The sequence below is a fragment of the Cryptomeria japonica genome, chromosome 6, assembly GCF_030272615.1.
Source record: "Cryptomeria japonica chromosome 6, Sugi_1.0, whole genome shotgun sequence".
Classification (NCBI taxonomy): domain Eukaryota; kingdom Viridiplantae; phylum Streptophyta; class Pinopsida; order Cupressales; family Cupressaceae; genus Cryptomeria; species Cryptomeria japonica.
The window spans coordinates 56401039-56426022 of record NC_081410.1 but is presented as its reverse complement, the minus strand read 5'-3'; the positions used below and the strand labels follow the sequence as shown (position 1 = coordinate 56426022).

At 34.7% G+C, this 24984-nt stretch overlaps 1 pseudogene; it reads left to right on the top strand.

The window, feature by feature from the left end:
* Positions 1 to 21772: 21772 nt before the first annotated feature.
* LOC131876492 (heat stress transcription factor A-2-like) lies at positions 21773 to 23511 on the top strand (annotated as a pseudogene).
* Positions 23512 to 24984: the final 1473 nt, after the last annotated feature.

The window sequence follows — 24984 nt, the reverse complement described above, 5'->3', positions numbered from 1 at the left end:
CACCTATGATCGACCAAAACTCCTTTGCATATGATATTTCATTCCATGACCATTACCACCACGATCTACAATGAGATCTTACATCAATTTATACAAACACTAAGGCCTAAACCAATTAGGTCGGTCACCTAAAAGATATTACAATAAGATCATTACATACATCCATATTATAATGATATACCATGTCAGCTTTAGACCAAAACAACATTAACCAATCCATAAATCATCCTAGTAACATGTAGAGAACACGTAACATGATACTGGTCCATAACCTAGACCCAAATAGATTCACCATGCCAAAGCGATGTCTCCAATCAGTCAAGGCATGAACAAAGATCACCTTCTGCATCTTCAATTCCATCTAGAATCCGCACCAACACCACTTATGCATCCTGTCAAATATTCTCAGTAAAAGCTCTATCGGTAAAACCTTAAACCCTTACCGGTATAGGCTTACTAGAGTGTATGATAGCATCTAATCATCAAGTCAATACCAACTGACCAAAACATACTCTAGAAACATCAAACCAAACATACTCCATTGATCCAAACATGTTGGTAGTATCCAACTGATAGTCCCTTCTATCAGTAACACTAGTTCTTCTACCGGTAACTAAAATCTATCTGTTGGTAACCAATCATAACAATTAGTGTTGACATCAATGGCAAAACATCAATGCAACACATAATCAATTCCTTAATATTGCCAACAAAAGGTAATCCTCTTATGCATGTCAAAACATTTCAAACCTTGTCTACTGATTTTGCTTATGATCAACGATTTCTTGCAAAAAAAATTACAATAACACTAAGAGATAAGGCCTTACAATGTTATTTCTCTCTGCCTTCTTATTCTATCACTTCCTTTCAACAACTAGCAAATGATTTCATCTAACAATTTCAAAACAACATTGGTCCTAATATTACTTTGTCCGATTTAATGCATTGTAAACAAGGTGTTATAAAAAAAGTGATTGATTTCATTATTAGATATAAGCATTTTTGTGCTCAAATTTCTTTTCATGTGCCTCATAATGATATTCAAAGAATTTTGTTATTTTAATTTACAAACAGATATTAGGGAAAAACTTCTTTTGTCTGAGTTTACTTCCTTTCCACAGTTGTGTGCAACACTCCAGAATTATCAACTGGCTATGATTCAAATGGAGAAATTCACTTCTATGGCTCCAAGTGATAAGGGGGAGAGTGTTCAACAACCATTTGTGAATTTCAAACCAACAAAAAGCTTCATCAAGTTCAATGATCCAATCAACAACAACCATGTGAATGTTACAATAGGTGTGCCTCCTATTTCTAAATTTTTCCAAAGAGAAAGACAGTTTACTCCTTTGAATGAATCTCTGCATAGTATTATGTCTTAGTTATTGTATAGAAATGTTATCAAACTTCCTCCTATAAAACAAGTTGATCCTTCCAAACTTGCATCTCCTTATTTTGATAACAATTGCTTTTCCAATTTCATCATCAACCTAGTCATGATACTGAGAAATGTTTTGCATTGAAAAATAAGGTTCAAGACTTGATTGATAATAATACTATATCTATGGTAGGTGTGAATGATAAAGGGAACAAATTAGTTTGCTCCTCCTAATCAAAATCTTAAGATTTTCATTGATCCCTTGTCATCTCATACCTCTAACATTATTGAGATTGTGCCTAATTCTATCACTTCTAAATCATTCATCTGTATGGCTCCAAACTTGGTTAATATGGTAGAAACACAAGATACACTTAAGGATCTTTGTATTACATTTGACCCTAGTGAGACAATTAGAGAACCCGGTGGTCCTTTATACATAGTTGCAAAGGTTAAGGATATCCCTTGCCATGGTGCCTTGATTGATCCCTCTTGTATGATTAATGTCATAACTAAAGAGTATCTTTTCACTTTACGATTGCATAAGCCAATCTATGATGCTTCTAATGTAGTTGTGACATTATTTGATGGCTTCTCTTGTCCTACCATTGGCTCTATCACCCTTCCTATTGAATTTCATGATAAATCCATGGATGTTGACTTTGTTATCATACCTTCTTCTGAGCAATTCCATGTGAAGTTGGGCTATTCTTGGCCATCTTCGATGAAAGTTATTACTTCTCCAATCCATAAGTGTCTTAAATTTCCTCTCAATGGAGAAATAATAACCATGAACCATATCTTATTTCATCCATCCGAAAGAAGCCTTGGTGTTCCTATTGATCTCTTTTGGCCTAAACAATTTCAATCTCTTCCATCAAGGAGCAATGCTCTTTTTCAATCTTATCAAAACTGGAAGAACGAGATGATCTTATGCTTAAGTCAGCCTAGATCGCCAACACTTGACATTCCTATTATTCTTCAAGATGAGCTTCTTCCTCTATCAGATAGAACTAATCTCCCTCCTAAGGCAAATTGTCCACCTACTCCTATAGATGTGAGTTAACCTTCTCTTAAGAAGAACAACAATATTCATCCTAGGTTTAGACCTATACCTCCTCCTCATGATGGACTTGGTCTGCTCCCTACACCTAATATTCATCCTTTCTATGGCATAGTTCCACCTCCTTCCTCTTATCGAGAGAAGAGGCCTACTTCTCCCATTGTTCAACCAAAAAGACCTCAACCTAAACCTTCAACTATCAAGGAGAGAAAAGTTCCTACTTGTTCAAGTGTTCCTCCTTCTTCTCAAACTTCCACTAAGACTCGATGGAATCATTATGCGAGAGAACTCTGATGAAGACACTGTGTTTGATCTCATGAAGCTATCCCTCAAAATACTTAGCCTCCTCAGACTCCAATAGTTGACATGAATCCCTCTTCTCCTAAGCAAGATGTTCAGCCAACATCTCCGAATAATAAGTTGCATAAAACATGTGATGGTTTTACTCCTATTCATGTTCTTTCTCCTCTTGCTTTAAATTTTGATGAAGAAATGGGTGAAAATTTTATTCATAATGGCAATACAACTCCTAATTCTTCTAATAGTGAGTATGAGTATGTTGATGTGGACAAACATTTATCGAATGAGTTTTCACAAACTTTAATCCTAGCTCCTAGAATCGAACAAAGTGACTTACAACATGATCATAGTCCTTGTTTGGATCTTGTGATAACTCCATCTGATGTGCTCGATGTCACTCCTCTGGCATGTTGCTCACCTTTCCTAAATAGTGATCAACAAAATCGGGAAGTGGATTTCATGCTAGATTAGTGATACTAGCACTTTAGATCTTCTCTCTCTCCTTTCTTTCTCTTTTGTGACCATTCTTCTATGTGTATCCCTGTTCTTCTATTGTTCCCTTCATGTCTACTTGGGGATGATGCAAAGTATTGAGATCTTCTCTTGGTCTCTTTCATGTTGACTCAAAAGACATCCTCTCTTCCCTTTCTTCTAAGGTAGTGTCCTTCTTTGAGGAATGAAGATTATTATATGCATATACATATATGATATACATGAGTTGTCACACAGCATACTGACCCTAAGGAAAGTGACACTACCTCATATTTTGTGTTCATTATCCTTGGGTTTATACCTCTATTGGGGGATAAATCCTTGCAATAGAGTTCTCCCTCTCTTCTCTCTCACTTGGGTGTATCCTACCTTAAAGCCATAGCTCCCGATAAGGCGTGTACAAGCTCTTTAATGTGGGGGCATACACTCCGCTCATACTTTCCTTCTTGTGTACTTAGAATTACTTAGCGAGCTTTGTTTTGCTTTGTAATCTTTGTGTTCTTGCTTTCATGACTCATAGAGAAGGGAACTTTGCTACTTGCAGTCATGGGTCTCCCCTTCTCGATCTTCCCTTTTACTTTGTCAATTGAAATCATAAGATCCTAAGTCCACTAGAGGCTTGGTGCATCTTACCTCCTTGATGTGGTGAAAGTCTTTCAATCTTGTTTCCTTGTACTTTACCGACAGTATTGGCATACGCTTATACTTTTGCTAAAGTGGGGGATAAATGTAGTGTCATAAAATTGCAACCCTAGCAATTTATGACTACATTAGGGTCCTCACGCATGCGAACTAGAATCCTCTAGACTGATCAGAGACTAGAGAGTGCTCGACTTGCAAAAATAGCTTCTTGCTTGGCCTCTGCATCACCCCATCTACATTTTGTCTTGGAGAAAGGGGTAGGATAGTGGTGTGGTGCCACTATCTCCCTTTGGACAGGGGCTTGGGGCCCCTATCCCTGCCCTATTTTAGGGTAGGACCCTTCCTAGAGCATGCCTTGTGGGTTGTGCCTCGGGTGGGAAATCTCCCCGATGTCGGCCTGTGATAAAATTGAAATCCACCAAACATTTATCTAAGGGGGGAATTCATGCTCTCATTTGCATAAGTAGAAGTTGGATAAGATTGTAGTATGCACAAATGAGAAAGAATTCAAGAGCATTCAATGATTCAAACATTCTTTTCCAGCATTGAACATTCTCAAGTCTCTCTTCAAGGCTAGGTATTGCATTCAAGTCAAGGATTCAACCATTGAAGAAAAGATTGATTTCAACATACAATTCCACACAAGTTCTTATATCAACATTGCTACTACAACCTCCCTTGAGGTGATCTTCAATTCAGTCTTTACATCTACTTACAAGTACTTTCTTTCATTACTTGGTTAATTCCAAAACTGGGGTTGGACCTAAAGGCAAATCCCCAATCCCAACACAATTCCCTCTCTTTTTCTATGTGTAGGTTGCAGGTGCACAACTATACTTTCGGATTCAGGCTTGATTTGCAGAGGTGGAAAAACCCTTTTTGTTTTGCGGATTTTTTGGAGGACCATGTACATTCCTACCACAGTCCGAACAACTTTTCATCAAATTCATAGCGTGACTTCATCTCAACATTTTACTACCAAATCCAGGTGCACAACTTCATCCCATATTTCAATCTCAAGTTATAATCAATTCTTTGTCACTTTTGCACTACATAATTTATTCAATTTCCTTTCCAAATCAAACAAGGAAGAAGGGATCATCCTAACATTCTCAATTCATTCAGAATTCAATCTATCATCTTTGTATGAAGATTGAATCTAGTGAATTATCTCATCCCTTATCTTCCTAATGTAATGGTGAAAAGTGCTTGAAGGATAATCAAAAGTGAATCTCTCATCTCTCTTTGAGGGAAAGAGTAGTTTTCCTCTTGATCCATCATTCATCATTTTCCCACCATTACACAGGGTTTTTGAATGTTTATATATTCTAAGTCATATATTTTTTTTCATATTAGATTTGAGGGTGTATTTAGATCTCATTTTTGTTTGCATGAAAAACTTGTATTTTCTTCAATGGATATCTTGTATTGTTACTATCATGATATCTTGAAGGGTATGTGGTTCCAAATTTTCCATCCAAGTCGTATTTTGTTCTCTATTGCAAATGCACTAAAACACATGTTATAAGCATTACACTATGTCATGTATGTGCCACTATACATGTTATATGTGCTACATTGTGTTGTGTATCTACCACTATACATGTTAAATGTGCTATTTAATTTTGTAAAAGTGCTATTCTGAGTCACAAAAGCAGCAACGGATTTTGCAAAAGTGCCAGAATAATGTGTAAATGTGCCAGTTAATTCTATAAAGGTGTTGTTATGTCATTTTGACATTTTTAGTTGTTTAAAATGAGTTCTATATTGAGTTGTGTCAGACCAAAGGCTTGATTTTGGGATTTTTGTGATTCCTTGTGATGTTTTCCAATTTTTATTTACTTGGTTTTGAGTTTTGATATAAGATGCATTATGGTTTTTGAGATTGGTTGATATGCCTTGCAATGATCTATTATTGGATTCATATTTTGGATATATCTTGATGTTGAGATTATTGGTTCCATGATTGGCTTATGTATGAGGCTATTAGATATTGCCACTATGGATTTGGTTGTGACTATGATTCTATTATGGATATGGAACCTTTGGATGGATGTATTAAGTAATTTATGAGATTATTGATAATGAGATTCTTGTCTATGAGGCATGACTATGATGATTCATTATGTGAGCCATGGATGTTATGTTATTGTTGTAGTTCTTTATTGTACCCTAGGTCTAGGAGCATATTATTGGGAGTGGCTTCCAAGTGGGTGTCAGGGTCTAGAGAGAGACTACTAGGAAATATCATTAGAAGTTTCCTCTTAAGTGAGTGTTGGGGCCCAAAAATGGCTACTAGGGAATCTCATTGAGGGTTGGTTAATCAAGTGAAAACATTAATAAAAATATTTGGGTTGGGTTCTAAATATTAATAAGATAAGTTCTGGTGCCTCACTCATGACCTAAAGTGCTAGTTCATGCTCAGGATGAGATTGAGAAGGCCTGTATGGTATATTGACTCCCTTGTCTTCACGAAAGGTTGATTTGGTTCCACATATACATCTATGGGCATCAGGGTTTGAAGTTTGGAGAGATAATGCCAAGGAAACCCTTGTGATGGGCGTCAAAGTCTAGAGACCACTAGGAAAACCCATGTTGTTGGTATGTGATAACACTCTTCCCTATGTGTTTCCTATGACCTTAGCCTTTGATTTGTGTAGAAGCCTTTGGTGAGTTTGTATTCTATGTTGAGACTATGTTTTATGTTTGTTATTCATTCAGTTGTCTCATCTTTGTGTATATTGTATCTTCGTGGATGTTTAAGTGTCAGTCTAGATCTAGTGTGTGTGGGGGGCTTTATGTCACTCTTTGGAGAATGGGGGTGGACCTTTTTGGTTCCACATGGTCAGGTGGTTTGACGGCTTCTTCCATTGGGATTCTCCTTGCTAGATATTCATGTCCTTGATGGATGTTGCTTCTTCTCTTCAACTTTCAATGCCATGGATTTATGATGTGAATGTAATTTTTTCTATATGTAAAGCTTCATCTATGATCTTGTAATTGTATATCTGGTGTAGTCACAGGTTAGGAGGGATCTCAAAAGACATCAATCCGAACCAGGTAGCAAGAGTAAACACAATGGAAACAAGAGGATATGATGGAGACAATGCAAAACTGAATGAATTAGATCATGAAAACTGATTACATATAACTAATAATATCCGGGTTACAAGATTCAGCTCATTGGCCTACCACATACATGCTCAATTACAAAATTGGTCAGCTCCAGACCTCTAAATATTACGATCTATCTTATATATTCTCCTGACTGAATTATGATGCTTAATTACATTGATTTATATGGTCTAGAGGGATTCAGTCATCGCAAGAGGGATCAAATGCTAAAGAACAAGATCAAATGTGTAAAACCAGCAGGTCGGCCTTCGCCAAAGAGGTTCCTCTATAAAATCCAAAGGATGAAGTTCAAGTCAAAGGAAAGATCATCCACATGCCAAGTAACATCAGAATCATTGAACTGGGCTCTGCAAGCTGCAGAAGGGATACACAAGATTCACCAATAGCAACTAGGTCCAAATGGTTCTGATGCCAGAAAATTGTCTTTGAATCTTGAGGCAATAACTTCTCAAAAAATGATCCAAATGCTCTGTGGTTTAGGAATAAGGAAGATGATCATGTCCTCAAGCAAAATCCAGCTCCACAAGATCCGGTGATCTAATGCAAGAAACTATAGAAAGAAATGTTGAAACTACAAAACTGAAAACAAACTGAAAAGGAAATATTTTTGGTTGATGCAAGATTGCCAAGAACCGAGGATGCTCCTGCATCAATATCATGATATTCTATTTGTAATGGTAGACTCATATGTATTATGTTTTCCTTGTATGGGAGGTATTATGTAATGTAATGATGTTTTCATATGTTCATTCTATATGAAATTAGTGCTGGCTATGTTATAGGAATGGATAGTTCTATAATGTTGAATGTTTTAATAGTTTAAGAACAAATGGATATTGGTGATATAAAATGAGGGTAGTAACTTAGTAGTGTTAAATAAGTGATCTCATGATTATAATGGTAACTTCCTATGATGTGGGTAATAATTTAAGCAGGAAAAAAATCTCATGTATCTATTAGTTATTGTGTTATTAGTAGTGTCATTGGGAAACCTTAGGGAATTTAGATGGGTTAATATGAGTTAATTTTGTTTGTGCAAGTAGTGTTATGTCATCATGTAAGTTTAAATGTAAAGATAATGTAATGTTGTATCTTAAATTCCTCTTGTGTACTTAACATGATGAGTTCCTTGTATTGAATGTATCATTAATTATCTATTCTAAAAAAACTTTTATCTCTTTGATGATTAGTTAGGTTGTTAGTTAGCTTTATTTTCTAGGGTTTCTTGGCAGACATTACAATTGTTTTGGCTTCTAGGTAGTAATGATGCATGTTGTGAGATCCATTATGCACACAAGGGTCAAAAAGTACACATTTCAAAGTGTCCCCTGATACTTGCTTAAAGATGCCCCAATTACCTTACACCTAAAATTGCTAATACTTATGCACAAATGCCCTAATAGTTATGTGCTATGGGTACCAATAAAGGTACACAAATGGGCCAATTATGGTCCAAATTGCTAAAAAATGAGTGGCTATTGGTACATATGAAATCTATTAATGGACTTTTAGTTATTTATTTTCTAATTTTATAAAGTTAGCAATTAGGGGCCTGGGTGTGCAAGGAGTGAATGTTTATTGAAACATGAATAGTAATTGCCCATATTAGACCATAAATTTGTTTTTGCACACTGAATATTTTTTATAACTATATTGAAGATTGTGTATGTTTTTATTTATATTATGTTTAAGTATTTACTTTTATGATTTTGTGCTTAAGCTTTTTCTGTTCATTTATAATTTATATTAGTTTAATATTTCTTCATTTATTTATAAGTTATATTAAAATATCATAATATATATTTTTCAATTAAAAATTAATTTAAGATAATTTAAAATATCATAATATATTAGTATTGGCATCTTTTGACACCATCTACGCCACAAAATTTGTTTCAAATTCCTATTCAAAGCTAAAATTTTTAAGAATTTGTCCTTTTTTCTCCAGTATACTTTTTTTTCATTTCCTTCAATAATTAGGATTTCATTGTCCAATTATGACAAGTAGTGCAACAAATACCCAAAGTGAACGGACTATTGACACTGGCGATGAACAATTTGAGAAACAAGTGCTACTATGCAAGGGCCAATGAATTATGCTAACAAATGATATATGGACACAAATAGGACTTGTAAATAGAGCTCTTGGCATAGTGGTTGATATCTTGTATGGACATGGCTCCAAACCATTAGACATCCCAACGTATATTCTAACGAAGGATTGATAAGTACACCAAGCCACCATGGACCCAAATGATCCAAAATTGTACCAATAACACCTATCTCACTAGGTAACCATAGACAAATGCCAGTCACAATGACATTGGCTATTATGATACACAAATCCCAAGGATTAAAAATTCATAAGGAAACAATCAATAGTGAAAAAATGGAAAGACAAGGTTTAACATTCATGGCTACATCCAAAATCAAATCATTGGATGACCTTCACATTGAACCATCATTCTCCATCGAGTAGTGCACTAAAATACAAAACAACCCATATACAATTAAAAGGAAGAAAGAAGAAGTTTGATTATAGCATCTATGTCTCTAAGCAAAGAAGGTATGCAATTGCAAACTGAATCTCTTTCATACTTTTCACATTTTTACATCTCACAAGTTCTATTTTTCCAAGTATACATTATAGCTTGAACTACCTATTTCTTTCATTATTCTAGCATTTTTCCATCTTGTAGGAAAAACCCATCTATAGGAACATCAAAATTATAGTGATTCATATCAATGTCGATACCATGCAATGCTATCTTCGAGCAAACAACATGAAGACTAGAAAAGATATTTCAACCTCTAGAGGCAAATGTATTTAATGTACCTAACTCCAAGACCATTGTGATTCACATCTTACATTGTCCTAATATCTTATATTATAATTAGAACTTCAAAAATTTTAGCATATATTACTATCAACGTTATCATTGCACCTCTATTCAGTACCAGCACTAATTTACATTCCAAGTATATGAATAGAACACTATTTTGTATGCTTACAATATCCTAGCAACCGTAGATAACTTTTTAAAAGGTGAGTGATTGATTGTTGACATCTGTCCACATCAAAAAACAATTATCCTTGTATACTCTTTCATAATTAGGGTTTTAAAAGAAAAGTTGTGTCACGAATCGTTTTATTTAATATTGTGCAATTTAAAGATGTAATGTGATTTTGAAATTTAAAATAGATTAGATCATTCATAATCTAGTATGATGAAATATAGTATGCTTTTTACTCCTGCAAATGATATGAAATTCAATATTCTTTTGGGTTTGTCAATGCTGATAAAATTTTGAGTGCAAGTAATGCAGGATGAGGTGAAGGAGGTCGAAGGAGAGAACACGAATCAGGTAGAATTGCTTTTAACTAAATGACTTCGATAGAAAAGGGAATCTTTCACACACCACATTAGGATTTATAATTTGCATCTTGAAAATGTGGATGATTTAAATGACCTTATTTGAGTGTTTGTTCAAATTGAAATGATTAATTTGGAATGAGTAGTAGATTGATTGTATGATGTGAGTGGTGACTGAAATAAATAGTTGTAGTCTAAGTAATTGTGAAATATTATGTTTTATGGTTAAAAGAGATAAAATGTGTAGAAGATTCGAAAACAAATATCGACCCTAGGTTTTTAATGTCCTTCTTCTTTAGATATGTATAAATGTATGAAAATTGTACTTACGAGTTTAATTTTGTAAATTGAATAATAGTATAGTATATATATATGAGAAATTTATTCAATCATATACATATATCAATAACCAATTATCATGAAATTTGACTTTGTCAAATTGTTTTGTCTATTCATACGAAATTTGTCTAATAATAATTTGATCATCTATTTGTAAATATTGAATATGTATCTAGGAAATTTAAATTAGGAAATGAAAATCCGATATATATATTTATTTATCAAAAAAAAAGGTTTATCAAAGAATTTATTAAAAACAAAAGTCTAATGTTTTATATTAAAGAAAAGTCATTTATAAATTATAAAACATACCATATTATAAATATAATATTAAACATAATAATATAAGGTGGCGGGTTGAAAAAGGTGGTCGACCGTTTGAAGCAAATGGAAGAGCCACCTTGGTTGGTGTGTAAACAGACTCCTCTACCAACAGTAGCCGATTTGGTCGGTTTGATAAAAGTCTCCCTCCATCCATGGTGGTCGTTGTCAAAGCAATTATGCAGCACGATGGAGACTTAAACACTCCCACGACCCATGATGGGTGACTAGGCATGCAACCCCGATCCTCGGTGAATTAGCTGAGAAGAACTGGCAGAAATAATAGGAAAAGTGTTGAAATAGCATTAGCACATGTTAAAACAACTCAGTTTCATTTCATCCATCCCACGCAGCACGTGTAAAATTGAAGAGTTACTTCTCCATTTCCACGCAGCAAGATAAAAAGCATCGACTCATGCAGCAAGCAAAGCAAACTGAAACTGTTGCAAGGTTTAATGATCAAAAGACTTGATCTTGCCACAAATCAAGGATGGTATTTAATCCATAAGATTGCGTGGAGAATATAGCTACAACCACATGACAATAGAAATAATGGAATAGTAAATAAGACCCAGAGGATAGCAGCAAACATAGCCAAGATTAGAATAAATAGATGTATGCACACACTCATCCACTTCATTATTTCTCACACGAGATTAGAAGAGCGATAATTTCTTGAAGGGAGAGTAAGAATAGTTTGATAGAGAGGAAGAATAGTTTGAGATAGAGGAAGAATAGTTTGATAGAGAGGAAGGATAGTTGGATGTAGAGGAAGAATAGTTGGATATTATCGTGGAGATTGAGCGATAGAGAGATAGTTGGATAGAGATAAGAATAGTTGGAGAGAAAGAGAGACTTGTGATCAAGGAGTGGAATCATTGATGAAGAACAACAAGGTCAAAAGCTTACAATCACTCAAACTTTCCAAGAGGTTAGAATCCTTTGTTTATGTTTTATTTTATTTGTTAAATTTGGTATAGAATGTGTAGAAATGGAAGTTTAGATAATAGATATGTACGTCCAAATGGGTATCAATTATTAATATCATATTTGAAATGCTTTATAAACCATTATGGAATAGAAGAAAAGAATTTAGAGAAAAGATGTTGTTAATATCGTATTTTGCACAAAAATATTTAGTTTTAATTCTATTTTTAGAATGTGTTTGCATACTTTTGTTTACATATGAGATTAATTTCATACATGTTTAACACCCTCTATTGTATGTACTTTATTTTAGATGAAAGATTGATTTTAAGATTATTGCTTATAAAGATTTATCATTTTTATGAAAGATTGTCTTCGAAAGATATATTAGACAAGTAATGATTAGTAAGCAACAAAAATGATATCTCTATTTTTGTTTTAAAAGAAAGATTGTATTCTCAATAGAATTTGTGTTTGAGGGAATCAAGCTAGGGTTAAGCTTGAGTTGGAAAAATTTACCTTTCGAGACGGGTGCCGAATGTGGATGCTTTAGGGAGAATAGTTGTTTTTTCCAACTATTATTTTGCTTTGCATGGCATATACTCGCCCGAGTTATTGTTTGAATTATCTGTAGAAAAAGATGGAAATTCCTTATTTATACTCTCTACCACATCCTAGTATGATAGCGAATGCTTGTTTCTTAGAATGAAGTAGGAAAAATGAAAATGCATATATTATCTAGGCATGCACCAGATTCCCTCTTGCTTTCGAATACTTTGGTTAAACCAATTCATGCAGGGTCGGGTATTCTTGATTGACCAAGAATTCTGGGGAACCGTAAGCTTCAAGGTTGGGTGGAAAAAGCGCTTGATTCTTGTTCTTGTCTGCGTTCGAAAGACAAAAGGAAGCGACTCAGACTAAAGATCAACGGATGCATCTTCTTGTATATTCTTAAGGCAATTTGGAAGCCTAAGTAGAAAATAAGAACTTCTTTATATTGGATATTGTATTATTCATGTGCATTATTATGATATATTTGATGTTTTCTTATATCTTGTATGAAATATGCTTAGAGATTGAAATTTTAAGTTTATTTGTGAATAAAGCGTAGTTTAGGGTTAGATCCTAAATTGACGTCTTTACATTTTGGTATCAGAGCACAAGTTTATAACACTAGGACCTATATGAGTCACTTCGCTAAGATAAATCTAGAAATTAATAGCTTTATGTTTTACAAAAATGGTTTGTACCAAGCAGACAGCCCGAAAGTCGGTAGCAGGGTATGCCCATTACCTGAGGGTTAAAAAGGATCCTCAATCACCTGTTAAGCCGGTTTTGGATGATGCTCCTTTTGAAGCAAATCTAGTCCCAGAAAAGAGTATTGTAATAGGAAAGGACCCTACGAGATGTCATACTAAGAAGAATATCCCTGAAAAAGAAAAAGAGCCTGAGTTGGAATATTCACCTATCGGGCCAATAGTGATCAGTTCTGAGGAATAGACCCCTCTAAGTGAGACTGAATCAGAAGGATATACCCCATTAAGTCCGAATGAGTCGGAAGAATCCACTCCCCTGACTCCTCTCGATGAGTGATGTAACGTGTTACAACACTTCAATAAAATGTCTTTCCTTCTATTACCGAATAAGGATGTAATCCCTTCTACTATAAAATAAATATGTAATCCCTTCTACTATAAAATAAAGATGTATTCTCTTCTACTATTAAATAAAGATGTATCCTCTTCTATTATCAAATAAAGATGTCTTCTATTGTATTTTGAGTTAAAAATTGTGTATTCCTTAATGATATCTATATATATACTTTGAACCTAACTTATATAGTAAATGGGAAAGAAGTAGAATGAAATTATTTGATATTGTTATGTTTTAAATTTATATTGTTTTTCTTAATTATTCAATAGAAGTATTAAACTCTCTAGTTTCTTTATAAGGCTATAAGTTAGGGAATATTATAAAAGTTATGAAAGACGTAACATAACAAATATGTCTCTTATCGCTAAGAATTATCAATATCTCCCTGTTGCAGAATTAATATCTAGAAATGGCCTCAAGAACCACAAGGGCAGGGTCAAGTAATGGGAACGAAAGGTTTGATCAAATTCTTGATCTTCTCAATTAGCAAATTGCAAGGATGAATGATCTCGAACAAGAGGTTCGAAGGGTCAGAGAAGTCCGACAGGAAGCGCCAAGGGTTGAGGAGCAACCTGACAACCAAGATAGAATAGAAGAAGAGCTAGCAAAGGATTTGAAAAGGATAGCCCCACCAAAGTTTGATGGAAAAACAATTGGCGATGGTGCAGAGGCATGGGTAATTGAAATGGAGAAATATTTTGTTCTCCACAACATGTCAAATGAAACCAAGGTAGTTTGGGTTGCTTATTAGTTGTCTAGTGAAGCTGCTACTTGGTGGGACAATGAAAAGTCAGAAAGGAAACTACAACCAAGAGAGATCACTTGGGATTTGTTTTTACAATCCTTCAGGAAAAGATGGCTTCCACAATTATTCTTCGACAAAAAGATGATAGAATTTCAAAACCTTACTCAAGGTAGTATGTCATTAACACAGTACTGGGAGAAATTTACTAATCTCCTTAAGTATGTTCTGCAATACCAGATGGATGAAAGGTTCCACATTCGGAAGTTCATTTTGGGATTAAGAACCCATATAGGAGTGAAGGTGGACATCCATAATCCATTAACCATGGTGGAGGTATTTGAAAAGGCGACTAAGCAAGAGAAGAAGTTACAGCAATTGGGTAACCTCTAAAAGAATGAGAACAACTGACCGAATTTTGGGAATAGAAATTTCCAAAGGAACCATAATGGAAACAATCGGCAGATAAGAAATCTTAAGAGGGGACCCAACACCCAAGAAAAAGGAAGAGCAAATCAGTATGGAAATAAGAAAGCAAACTATAACACCAATGCTCGACAAAACATAGACAAAGGAAGGTCAGGTGGCCATCCTGGTCCTAGGGATGGGTGTTATAATTGTGGAGGGAGTCATTATGCCTCCAATTTTCCACAACTTACCTCAGCATAGAGAGGATCATATCAGCAAGGAGCCCCTCAACATCACATTCATGCTGTTGTCGACAATCGTCAAGATGATTTCCAAGCTGCACCTATCCAGATCACGGGTAAGCTTTTTGGACAATTAGTTTCTATTTTAATAGATATGGGAGCTACTGAATGTTTTATTGATCCAGAAGTAGTTTCTAGAATATCTATTATTATATTTCAAATTCATGGATGGTTCAGTATGGAAATCGAGCAGAAAAGAGGGTAGATACCTGTCTATTTTGTAGTGAATTAGAACTTCCTAGTTTCCAAACCCAAGTTAACCTTTATGTCACACCACTAGGATCATATGATGTGATCTTAGGTATAATTGGTTGACTGAATATAAAGCCATAGTGAACTGTGAAGATAAGCTCATTAGTTGTATGGATGATTTTGGGAATTTCGTTGAAATTTTTGGATCTCAAAGTCCTCTTGAATTGAGATACATTTCGGCAATGCAACTCAAGAAGGCCCAAAGAAAAGGATGTTCCATCATTGCCATCATGGTTAATGATTTGAATAATGTAGAGAAAAGTCCTACAGATTATCCTATCCTTGCAGAGTTTCTAGATGTCCTTCCAGAAGATCTTACCAAGTTACCACCTAAGAGAGAGTTCGATTTTTCTATAGAACTCTTACCTGGAACGGAGCCACAATCTAAGGCTCCATATAGAATGACAATGACAGAACTGTATGAGCTTAAGGCTCAATTGCAAGAATTGCTTAGGCAAGGTTCTGTTAGACCAAGCGTATCCCCGTGGGGTGCACTAGTGATCTTTGTAAAGAAGAAAGATGGTACTTTGAGGTTATGCATTGATTATAGGATGTTGAATAAAGTAACCATCAAAAACAGATATCCTCTACCTAGGATAGATGAATTGTTTGATCAAATGAAAGGTGCATCTGTATTCTCCAAGATCGATCTTCGATCCGGATATCATTAGTTAAGGATTAAGGATGAAGATATTCCTAAAACTACATTCCGAACAAGGTATGGGCACTATGAATTCACAGTTGTACCATTTGCTTTAACTAATGCCCCAGCAACATTCATGAACCTCATGAATAGTATTTTCAGAGAATACCTGGATGATTTTGTTTTAATCTTCATTGATGACATATTGATCTATTCTAAGAATGAAGAAGAAAATAAGAAGCACCTGAGGATAGTTTTGCAACGATTGAGAGATCGTAAACTTTATGGGAAATTCTCTAAGTGTGCCTTCTTTCAGGAAAAGGTGCAATAATTAGGTCATGTCATATCCACTGAAGGAATTTCAGTTGATCCTGCAAAGATAGAAGCAATAGTAGATTGGCCAACGCCCCAGAATGTTTCAGAAGTTTGAAGTTTTATCGGACTTGCAGGATATTATAGAAAATATGTGGAAGGATTTTCCAGGATAGCGGCACCAATTACCTCACTTAAGAAAAAGGAAAAAAGGTTTGAATGGACTAAGAAATGTGAGGAATCATTTCAACTCCTGAAGCAGAAATTGACAATAGTACCAGTATTAACAATACAAGATCCCAACAGACATTTTGTAGTAATTACAGATGCCTCGGGTGAAGGTGTGGGAGCAGTATTGATGCAAGAAGGGAAGGTGGTTGCATATGAATCACGAAAGCTAAAACAATATGAGATGAATTATGCTCCGCATGATTTAGAACTACTAGCTATTGTGCATGCATTGCAAATGTGGAGGCATTACCTTTTAGGGAAGCCTTTTGAGCTTAAAACGGATCATTTAGGATTAAAGTATATTTTTACACAACCTAACCTAAATGCAAGACAGAGAAGGTGGCTTGAATTTTTAAGTGAGTATGACTTTGGTATTGAATATATCCAAGGGAAGGAAAATAGAGTAGCTAATGCTCTCAGCAGAGGAAGACACCTATCTGCAATGGTTACAACAAGGACAAATTTGAAGCAACAAGTGTTGCAGAATCTTTCCGAAGATGAACATTATATAAGAGTTATATATAAGAGTTAAACAAGCTATGATGGATATGAGATAGAACCAGAGGGTATTTTGAGATATCAAGGGAGGATGTATATACCAGAAGGAGGAGAGTTGAGGAAGTTGATCTTACATGAGATGCACAATACACCTTATTTAGGAAACCTTGGAATAACAAAGATGGTAGCTGATTTGAAAACATCGTATTTCTGACCTAAACTCCAGAAAGAAGTGGTTGAGTATGTAGCAAAATGTCTAGAATGTCAAAGAGCAAAAGTTGAACATGTTCATCTAGCAGGACTTCTATTTCAACATGTTATACCAGAATACAAGTGGCAGGTAATCAGTATGGATTTCATCCAAGGATTATCGATGAGTAAGAATAAGCATGACACTATCTTAGTAGTGGTGGACAAGTTGACTAAAGTTTCACATTTCATACCTGGTAATCTAAAAGATGGATCATTTGTTCTTGCCAAGAAATTTGTGCAAGAAATTTTTTGGTTACATGGAGATCTAGAAACTATTATATCTGATAGGGATACTAGGATGACTTCTAGATTTTGGACAACATTGAATGCAGCATTGGGAACAAGGCTAAATTTTAGCTCAGCATATCATCCTCAAACTAATGGCCAAATAGAAAGGGTTAATCAGGTAGTGGAGGATCCTTTGAGAAAATATTGCATGGATCAGTAGTACAAATGGGGGGAGTACTTGCCCTTAGTTGAATTTGCTTATAACAACTCCTTTCATGCATCATTAGGTATGGCACCTTTTGAAGCACTCTATGGGCGAAAATGTCACACACCTATCAGCTGGGATAGACTAGAGGATAGGATCATTATTGGTCCAGATTTACTCAAGGAAATGGATGAATAGATGGTGTTGATTAAGAGTAGATTGAAGGAAGTAGCTGATCGACAGAAGAGTTATGTAGACCAAAATAGAATTTTTAGACAATTCGCTGCAGGAGATAAAGTCTTTTTGAGAGTCAAACCTCATAAGAGCTCTATCTTGTTTGGAAAAACATCAAAATTGGCTCCAAGATATGTTGGACCCTTTGATGTACTAGAAGTTATGAATCTAGTTGCTTATAGATTAGCTTTAACCCCTACTCTAGCTCGAATCCATAATGTGTTTCATGTGTCTTTATTGAAACCTTACAATGCTGATGCATCTCATATTCTTGATTGGCAATCCTTACAGGTTCAGGATCCAGGGGTGGTGCTAGTGGAGCCCATCTGAATCCTTGATCAGCGTAGTGTGAAGCTACGTAGCAGAGATTTCACTCAGTATAAGGTTCAGTGGGACCAATATTCTGAAGATAGTCCTACATGGGAGGATGCTGAGACGATTGACTATCATTTTCCTCATTTGCTTTCTTAGGAAATAATTGCTATTTAATTTTGGATATTTTGAAACAATTATTATTATTTTATGATGTAAACTTGGATACCCTGTGTGCTCTTGGTATTATTATTTGAATTTGAGGTAAAGATTGACATATTGTGAGATATTATGGTTTTGTGAATATTGATGAGTGGCAAGACATCGAGATGATGTCTCTTCCAAGAGGGGAAGGATGTCATGAATCTTTTTATTTAATATTGTGCAATTTAAAGATGTAATGTGATTTTGAAATTTAAAATAGATTAGATCATTCATAATCTAGTATGAGGAAATATAGTATGCTTTTTACTCCTGCAAATGATATGAAATTCAATATTCTTTTGGGTTTGTCAATGCTGATAAAATTTTGAGTGCAAGTAATGTAGGATGAGGTGAAGGAGGTCGAAGGTGAGAACACGAATTAGGTAGAATTGCTTTTAACTAAACGACTTCGATAGAAAAGGGAATCTTTCACACACCACATTAGGATTTATAATTTGCATCTTGAAACTGTGGATGATTTAAAATACCTTATTTGAGTGTTTGTTCGAATTGAAATGATGAATTTGGAATGAGTAGTAGATTGATTGTATGATGTGAGTGGCGATTGAAATAAATATATGTTGTCTGAGTAATTGTGAAATATTATGTTTTATGGTTAAAAGAGATAAAATGTGTAGATGATTCGAAAACGAATATCAACCCTAGGTTTTTAATGTCCTTCTTGTTCAGATATGTATAAATGTATGAAAATTGTACTTACGAGTTTAATTTTGTAAATTGAATAATAGTGTACTATATATACATGAGAAATTTATTCAATCATATACATATATCAATAACCATTTATCGTGAAATTTGACTTCGTCAAATTGTTTTGTCTATTCATACGAAATTTGTCTAATAATAATTTGATCATCTATTTGTAAATATTGAATATGTATCTAGGAAATTTAAATTAGGAAATGAAAATCCGATATATATATTTATTTATCAAAAAAAAAGGTTTATCAAAGAATTTATTAAAAACAAAAGTCTAATGTTTTATATTAAAGAAAAGTCATTTATAAATTATAAAACATACCATATTATAAATATAATATTAAACATAATAATATAAGGTGGCGGGTTGAAAAAGGTGGTCGACCGTTTGAAGCAAATGGAAGAGCCGCCTTGGTCGGTGTGTAAATAGACTCCACCCACGATAGCTGCTTTGGTCAGTTTGATAACAGTCTCCCTCCATCCACGGTGGTCACTGTCAAAGCAATTATGCAACACGATGGAGACTTAAACACTCCCACGACCCATGATGGGTGACTAGGCATGCAACCCCGATCGTCGGTGAATTAGCTGAGAAGAACTGGCAGAAATAATAGGAAAAGCATTGAAATAGCATTAGCACATGTTAAAACAACTCAGTTTCATTTCCTCCATCCCACTCAGCACCTGTAAAATTGAAGAGTTACTTCTCCATTTCCATGCAGTAAGATAAAAAGCATCAACTCATGCAACAAGCAAAGCAAACTGAAACCGTTGCAAGGTTTAACGATAAAAAGACTTGATCTTGCCACAAATCAAGGATGGTATTTAATCCATAAGACTGTGTGGAGAATATAGTTACAACCACATGACAATAGAAATAATGGAACAGTAAATAAGACCCAGATGATAGCAACAAACATAGCCAAGATTAGAATAAATAGACATATGCACACACTCATTCACTTCCTTCTTTCTCACACGAGATTAGAAGAGCGATAATTTCTTGAAGGGAGAGTAAGAATAGTTTGATGGAGAGTAAGAATAGTTTAATAGAGAGGAAGAATAGTTTGAGATAGAGGAAGAATAGTTTGATAGAGAGGAAGGATAGTTAGATGTAGAGGAAGAATAGTTGGATATTATCGTGGAGATTGAGCGATAGAGAGATAGTTGGATAGAGATAAGAATAGTTGGAGAGAAAGAGAGACTTGTGATCAAGGAGTGGAATCATTGACGAAGAACAACAAGGTCAAAAGCTTACAATCACTCAAACTTTCCAAGAGGTTAGAATCCTTTGTTTATGTTTTATTTTATTTGTTAAATTTGGTATAGAATGTGTAGAAATGGAAGTTTAGATAATAGATATGTACGTCCAAATGGGTATCAATTATTAATATCATATTTGAAATGCTTTATAAACCATTATGGAATAGAAGAAAAGAATTTAGAGAAAAGATGTTGTTAATATCGTATTTTGCACAAAAATATTTAGTTTTAATTCTATTTTCAGAATGTGTTTGCATACTTTTGTTTACATATGAGATTAATTTCATACATGTTTAACACCTTCTATTGTATGTACTTTATTTTAGATGAAAGATTGATTTTAAGATTATTGCTTATAAAGGTTTATCATTTTTATGAAAGATTGTCTTCGAAAGATATATTAGACAAGTAATAATCAGTAAGCAACAAAAATGATATCTCTATTTTTGTTTTAAAAGAAAGATTGTATTCTTAAAAGAATTTGTGTTTGAGGGAATCAAGCTAGGGTTAAGCTTGAGTTGGAAAAATTTACCTTTCGGGACGGGTGCCGAATGTGGATGCATTAGGGAGAATAGTTGCTTTTTCCAACTATTATTTTGCTGTGCATGGCATATACTCGGCCGAGTTATTGTTTGAATTATCCATAGAAAAAGATGGAAATTCCTTATTTATACTCTCTACCACATCTTAGTATGATAGCGAATGCTTGTTTCTTAGAATGAAGTAGGAAAAATGAAAATGCATATATTATCTAGGCATGCACCAGATTCCCTCTTGCTTTCGAATTCTTTGGTTAAACCAATTCATGTACGGTCGGGTATTCTTGATTGACCAAGAATTCTGGGGAAGCGTAAGTTTCAAAGTTGGATGGAAAAAGCGCCTGATTCTTGTTCTCGTTTGCGTTCGAAAGACAGAAGAAAGCGACTCAGACTAAAGATCGACGGATGCATCTTCTTGTATATTCTTAAGGCAATCTGGAAGCCTAAGTAGAAAATAAGAACTTCTTTATATTGGATATTGTATTATTCATGTGCATTATTATGATATATTCGATGTTTGCTTATATCTTGTATAAAATATGCTTAGAGATTGAAATTTTAAGTTTACTTATGAATAAAGCGTAGTTTAGGGTTAGATCCTAGATTGACGTCTTTACAAGTTGAAATTGCCCATGAAAGTAAGGTGACTTCAAATAGTAATAGAAAAATCTTGAGACTCCCGAAACTGACCGACTTTACCGACTTTAAACGTGAAATAAATATCGGAAGTTGACCGAAGACGGAAGTTTTGAAATAGACAAAGACAAGAAAAGACGTAGCTTGAATCCAAGATAAAAAAGAGAATGGATAGAAACGGTGCAACCCCATTCCAAACAAAGACTTACGCCATTGTTGACGATCCCTCAACAGACGCTATTGTCTCGTGGAGTGCAGGCAACAACAGTTTCCTGGTGAAAGATCCACACCATTTCTCTCTTCATCTGCTCCCTCTCCACTTCAAACACTGCAGCTTTTCAAGCTTTGTTCGACAGATCAACACATATGTCAGTATACATAACTTGCCCTCATGCTTTTATATACGATCCCTTTCTCTTTTTTTCTTGAATATTGATTCTAATCGTACAGGGATTTCGAAAAGTGGATCTTGATAGATGGGAGTTTGCACACGAATGCTTTCTTCGAGGCCAAAAGCACTTACTCAATTCCATTCGTCGCAGGAGATCAAGACATAACCAGTCTCATGGGGGGGGCAGTCAATTGGGTCCCAAATATGATTTGGAAGGGGAATTCCAGAGGCTTAACGAGGACCAGGACGCCATTGTTATGGAGGTTGTTCAACTGAAGGAGGAGCAGGAAAGTATTGATAAGAGAACTTGAAGAAATGCAGAGACGCTTCGCGTTAACAGAGCACAGGCCTCCCCAGATGATGTCTTTCCTGCAAAAAGTCACTCAAGACCCTAATTTTACCTCTGAGACGCTTCAAAATAGGCATCCTGATGTTGGTAAAAAAAGGAGATTGTTGCCAATGCCACATAAGGAGGAGCCGAAAAAAACTAGGGCTGAATTGGGCTTGGATTGTTCTAGAACAAATGCTTTGACTACGCCACATGGGTTTTTGGATCTTGAGATGAGTAGCGATTCATTTATTGCAGATGGGTTTGAAGATTGTGTGTCTCTGATAGACTCTGAGACCAGGGCTGGACTGCTATCTAAGGAGTTAATGGCTACTTGTTCAATTGGAAATCAGAGATCAGAGAAGTGTATTGACAAGGCTGATTTTGAGGTGGGTGTGGGTTTGAGTGGTGTGGATGACATGATTTCATGGAATCAAGTATTCGCTGAGGAAACCCAATTCACCAACTACAAAGTCCTTTCAGAAATGCAGGGTACCCATATCAATAAATCAGCAGATTTCAAATGAAGGAGTTATAATTGATTTCATTTCCGAATAATCAATGTCTTAGCAAGGCTGCTCTGAATATTTCTGTCCGTTTGAAGAACAGTCTAATCTATTACAGTGGGAGTTGGCTCAGCTGTTTGGACACTAGTTATTTATGTTTTGAAGAACTGTCTGATCCATTACAGTGGGAGTTGGTACTATATTAATATGGCTTTTGTCGTGTCCTTTCTTATTGTTGACAATTTATTTTGAGTGCTTTATTCTGTCCAAATATTGATAGCTTACAAGTTTATTCTGTCCAATGATAGGAGGACCGTTGTTGCTCCAATGGAGTATAACAGTTCAGTTAAGTTGAACAACTATTTTCTAATATGAACTTTTAAGCAGTGCAGAAGCAGCACTAGTTTGCAGGTCAGCGGCGAATCATGACATTGAAGCAGTTCTTACACACTATATTGTATTTAATCTGCAGCTATTTATGTGGTCTGTATTCTACTGGTGCTTTTGTTTAGTTTACATTGCTTTATTTATCCTAGAGATCTTTCCAGATTGCATTTTGGTTAAAAATTGTATGAAATTAAGAATGATTGTGGGATGCCCCAGGGTTTCGGTCCAGCAGTAAATCTGAAGGACTTTGCCATTCCTGAATGGCACCTTATCAAAGTTACAGTCATGGCATGACTCTCTGAGATGAATTTTCATTTGGAATGGTTATAATGAATAATAATATGGTAATTAAGTTTGACTGGTAAAAGTGAAGCATTATCATAATAAGAATTTGTGCTTTATATATAAGGAAGCGGGATACTACTGTGAGAGGATTCTGAAACAGGATAAGATTGCTTCCCATTGGAATGAGCGGACCCTCACCAGTGCTGTGATAAACAGTTCTCTCATGTGTAATCGGGTCCCGGATGACATCATCACTTTGCTTTTTTGGTTTAATATCTCTTTGTCAGTAGGTCTATGTCTAAATCCTGTAATTGTATATATCTTTTCTGGCGATTCAGAGCAAGAGATTTTGTTGCTTGTTATGCTTGTATCAATTTGAATGGCCTTAGAATGCCTTCATTGTCAAATCCTACTTTAAGCCAAAAAAAAGTTCATTGCAGATCTGTGTAACTTGTGTAATGGGCTGCTAAATTGATGTGAGTTTTTTTAGGACTTCTCAACAAAAATGAATAAATTAAATTCAAATTTCATTTGAACATTTATTTTTATAATCTCTCTTTAACTGGAGACCTTTCTAGATAATTGGGAGTTTTCTTACTTTATTGATATATGATTCTAGCAACACATTACAAAACAACCATCAGCATAGAGTGAAGACTGTTAGTTGGCATACTGAGAGCATATATTTTGAGGTGCACCATCAATTTCATTGTCTCTTTTGATGTGTCAAGATCTCTTGGTTGTGGAAGCATTTGATTAAGAATTAGTATAACAAAATTCAACTTCAAAGTAAATGAATTATCTAAACAAAATAGACTCCAAATGACAGATTGATTTTTCAATTTGTATTATTTTTGTTTGGGAAAGAATTAGATGGCTCCTGGCCTTTGTTCGAAGTTGTTTCTCTCATTTTTATTTTAATGTGAATATAGAATGTTTAAAGGTGGATTAAATTATTGTGAAAAATGGTATATGCATTTCTGTTTTTATATTTGGATTTTTTCAATGAGTTTTTAAAATGTAATAATTAATTTATAGTATCATATTTTTTATGTTAATTTTATTCATTATATTTTTTATATTTTTAATCACATTATCGTTCATTTCTAAAGATTGGTTTTGACTAATAAAACATTTATTTATCATTTTGCATGATATATGTGGGTGCATACTTGACTTAGGCCATTTGAACAATTATGGATTTGTGTTTAAAATTTCAAAATCAAAACTAACACTAAACCCTATAAATGCCCTTTTATACAAGTCATTGTGTGCTATAATATTGTATTTAAAGATATTATCTCATTCATATAAAATCATGTTAGAAGGTGAAAAATATCTAGGTAGAAGAAGTTCAAAGATAATTTATTGCATATTGTTTGATTTTGACATCATATTAGGCACTATTGAATATTTTCTTGTTGTGTTTGATATTTTTCTTAGATCAATAAAGTTGGTCCAATAAGGGTCCATTGGACGAAA